This window comes from Dendrobates tinctorius, unplaced genomic scaffold (assembly GCF_039654945.1).
Source record: "Dendrobates tinctorius isolate UK_male_01 unplaced genomic scaffold, ASM3965494v1 ptg000151l, whole genome shotgun sequence".
Classification (NCBI taxonomy): Eukaryota; Metazoa; Chordata; class Amphibia; order Anura; family Dendrobatidae; genus Dendrobates; species Dendrobates tinctorius.
Window position 1 is genome coordinate 21447572 of NW_027361818.1, and position 4796 is coordinate 21452367.

Sequence of the window (4796 nt, forward strand, 5' to 3'; positions counted from 1 at the left end):
GCCTAGGTGCCTCCATCTCGGTATCCGAGTTCCGGCAACGTCTGCTGGTCCTTGGTAGTGCTTTGTAGCACAGGTACCTCCTGCTTAGTAACCGGGTTCCAGCACCGTCAGCTGGTCCTCGGTTGTGCCATTGGCTCTTATTCCTTCTGCTGCCCCTCCGGGTGCCAGCACTGTCAGCTGGTCCTCGCTATTTCCATTTGCTCTTGCAGCTTCTGCTACCCCTCCGGGTTCCAGCACCGTCAGCTGGTTCTCGTCAGAGCCTTTGGCCTAGGTTCCTCCATCTCGGTATCCGAATTCCGGCAACGTCTGCTGGTCCTTGGTAGTGCTTTGTAGCACAGGTACCTCCTGCTTAGTAACCGGGTTCCAGCACCATCAGCTGGTCTTCGGTTGTGCCATTGGCTCTTATTCCTTCTGCTGCCCCTCCGGGTGCCAGCACTGTCAGCTGGTCCTCGCTATTTCCATTTGCTCTTGCAGCTTCTGCTACCCCTCCGGGTTCCAGCACCGTCAGCTGGTTCTCGTCAGAGCCTTTGGCCTAGGTGCCTCCATCTCGGTATCCGAGTTCCGGCAACGTCTGCTGGTCCTTGGTAGTGCTTTGTAGCACAGGTACCTCCTGCTTAGTAACCGGGTTCCAGCACTGTCAGCTGGTCCTCGGTTGTGCCATTGGCTCTTATTCCTTCTGCTGCCCCTCCGGGTGCCAGCACTGTCAGCTGGTCCTCGCTATTTCCATTTGCTCTTGCAGCTTCTGCTACCCCTCCGGGTTCCAGCACCGTCAGCTGGTTCTCGTCAGAGCCTTTGGCCTAGGTGCCTCCATCTCGGTATCCGAGTTCCGGCAACGTCTGCTGGTCCTTGGTAGTGCTTTGTAGCACAGGTACCTCCTGCTTAGTAACCGGGTTCCAGCACCGTCAGCTGGTCCTCGGTAGTGCCATTGGCTCTTGTTCCTTCTGCTGCCCCTCCGGGTGCCAGTACCGTCAGCTGGTTCAAGAGGACAAAGAACAGGAAGACTGCCACCAAGATGCAGAACAACAAGAGAGAGAAGACAAAGAAGCATAAAAAAACAAAGCAGAAGAACATTAAGCATAAGACTAATACTCTGAGCAAATGATATTATCTTATTTATAAGCAGAAGAAGACTAAGCAGTGTATGGGGGTGAGTCCGTTCCTCCTCGTGGTGCCCCTGGAAAAGGCCTGCTGCTGCAGGCCAAACTGAACGCGGACAAATCCTGTTATAAATCTTTTGTGACAGGCAGAACGGAAGGTGTAATCTTCTAACTTTTCTAGATAACAACTACAGGAATGCCTGACACAAACAAGAATATGATGAAGAAGAATAGGAAGAAGATGAAGAAGTTGAATATGTAGAATAATAATTGTTGAATAAGAAGAATATGAAGAATGTAAGAAAAGGAAGAAGAAGAAGAATGTAAAAAAAGGAAGAAGAAGAATTTAAAAAAAGGAAGAAGAAGAAGAATGTAAAAAAAGGAATAAGAAGAAGAATGTAAAAAAAGGAAGTAGAAGAATGTAAAAAAAGGAAGAAGAAGAAGAATGTAAAAAAAGGAATAAGAAGAAGAAGAAGGTAAAAAAGGAAGAAGAATAAGAAAGAAGAAGAAAGAAGAAGAAGACATACATGTCTGGCAAAATATAAATGAGGCTAACATAGTCAATATCTTTGTAACTCCTAACGTCTTTAAAAAAAAAGTTTAATTCCTGCTATTCCATTTGATTGGGCTAAACCTCTATGGCTTTAATGTCTCCTCCACCTCCCACAATACATTCTACATTATTCTTAGTTGTTTTTCTTCATGTAGAATTAACCTACAAGGAAAGAAAGGGTTTTTTTTAATTACGATATTTTGGCCCCATTGACTTGCATTGGTTCCCGGTATCGGAATCGGCGATACCGATACTTTTTTTTAAGATCGGCCGATCCATTCCGATCCGATATTTTCAAGTATCGGCTGGTATCGCTCAACTCTACTTCCTAGTCCTGGCCGTCCAGCCAAACTGAGTAATCATTGGAGAAGAGCCTTGGTGAGAGAGGTAAAGAAGATACCCAAGATCACTGTGGCTGAGCTCCACAGATACAGTATATCATTCCCTGCCATGCATTATGCAGGGAAAAAAGGCATAGGTGAATCAATAAACAATTAAAATCAATAATTTATTAAACATAAACAAATATTAAAATAAGACAAATGAATTTCACAAAAATGCAAAAGGTAAAAAAATACACCAGAAAATGTAGGGAACAGGGTAATATAATTCAAGCAGCACTATTAGGTCAAAAATTGCTCATGGATAATGCATAACAATATTGCCTAATACTCAAATCAAAAAATCCAGTATAATGAGCGCTAATTCCTAATGACATTCATAATAAATATATAATACATATAAAGTGCCTAGTGCTGAAAAGTCAGAAATTGCTTATAGATAATGCACAGTAAAATGCCTAGTGCTCAGATCAAAAAGTTCCATTATCATGGGTAGAGATCAGCGACTTTGCCATTTTTAGGCCGACTTTCTCAAAAGTTGAGTCGAACGAAATCGGTCGACTATAGGGAAAAGTCGGGGTCTGACTGAAGCAAGAAACCCAATGCAAGTCAATGGGGAAGCAAAGTCAACAGGGAGTGGAGGACAGTAAACACACCTTCAGTGCCCATTTCAATGCCAACAACATCAATTCTTATTACTGAAGCTTGTCAACCTTAATTTACTTGCTATTTATAGTTACGCATTGAAAACAGGGGGTTATTTGGCTAAAGTTGTGGGGGGTAGGGCTGGCTCCAGGTTTTCGTGTGCCCCGGGCCAAAGAGTGTCAGTGGGCCCCTTTAACACGTATAGTGGTATAGTACAATGAAAAATACTTCACTTCTTACATTACATGACTGATATCTATTTTAAATTCTCCAATAGCTCAAAAAATGGACAGTATATTACTCCATACAGTATTATGGCCACCACATAGTGCGCCATACAGAATAATGAGCCCCATATTTTTCTCCATACAGAATAGTTGGTCCCATATAATGTTCCATACAGTATATGACGAGCTCCACATAATGCTACAGTATATGTTGGTCCCCATGGATGAAGCTCCATTGTCTTATGGGCCCAAATAATGCTCCATATATAATGGGCCCCATTTCTAATGCTCCAGTATATAATGTGCCCCATAAATGCTGCTCCAGTATCTGATGTCCCCCTTTTGGAATGCTCCAGTATATGATGGGCCTCATGGATGATGTTCCAGTGTATGATGGGCCCAAATAATGCTCCATATATATTCTGCCCCATTTAGAATGCTCCAGTATATGATGGGCCCCATGGATGATGCTCCAGTGTCTTTTGGGCCCAAATAATGCTCCATATATAAAGGGCCCCATTTCTAATGCTCCAGCGTATAATGGGCCCCATAGATGCTGCTCCAGTATCTTATGGGCCCAAATAATGCTCCGTATCTAATGGGCCCCATTTCTAATGCTCCAGTGTATAATGGGCCCCGTAAATGCTGTTCCAGTGTCTGATGTCCCCTATTTGGAATGCTCCAGTATATGATGGGCCAAATGGATGATGCTCCAGTGTATGATGGGCCCCATATATCATTCTCCAGTATATATTGCTCCCCCAAAAATGTTCCCAACATTTAAAAGAATTAAATACCTCTCCTCGCTGGGCACTGCTCTACTCTGGACTCCTCAGCATTGCCATCTTCCAGCTCTCTGCACTTGTACTATTTCGGTAGAGGGCATACAGACGTGATGTCATCGCGCTTTCTGACCTGAATGTCACTGTCAGATAACGCGGAAGACGTCACGGCGGTGGAGCAGGGAGAGGTGCTGTGGCCCTGAGCAACTGAGCAAGCAGGGGGGGCCACTCGTGGGCGACGGCACTGGCACAGGGCCCCTCATAGTACGCCGGTGTGTCTGACGGTGAGTGGGCCCTCCCACCGGCAGAGACACTTTTCCATACTATGAGGGGCCCTGTGCCAGTGCCGCCGCCCACGAGTATGCCCCCCCACCTGCTAAGGGAACCGGTACTTTTATCTGCACCTTCCTCTGTGTCACTGTGTAAGGTGGTATAGTATGCGGGAAGGGGCACCTGAGTTTCATCAGAGTCAGATTCTGGCTCTATAGAGTGCAAGGGGAATGTAGTGCTGTGGGTGAATGTACCAGCTGAATCATCTAGCAGTGGTTGTGCATCAGTGCACTCCATCTCTGATTCATGTTGGACTGGGGAATTCAGGATTTGACTTGATAATCCAGGCATGGCATGTGAAAAGAGCTCCATGGAGTAATCTCAAGTGTGAGCTGCTGCATCCATCATTTTTGGTGGGGGAGAAGGACACAAGGAAATGGGTTGTTACTGACCAGAAGCCTGCACTGATGACTCAGTGCTTGCATTTTTTGCAACTTCAGAAGAGGAGGCGATAGAGCTGGAGGCTGTTTCGGCAATGTAATCCAAAACCAGTTGCTGATGCTCCGGCTTTAAAAGCGGTTTACCTACTCCAAGAAAAGGGAGCCTTCCATGCCTTCCGAAGCCACATCATGCCGCAGTCTCAACACCTCCTGCCTTAGCTGGCATTGTACTTTTAGCACTAACAGCAGATACATCACCACCACCATCACTACCAGCTAACTACCCACGCCCACGTCCGTGGCCTCATACACCATACTTCCTAATTTTTGTGAAAGTGGACCCAAAATACCAGCAGATATATGGTACTGTATGAGAAGTGTACAGCTTTATATAGTGTAGGAGTCATTGTAAATCTCCGTATATATTTCCAGAGTCAGAAA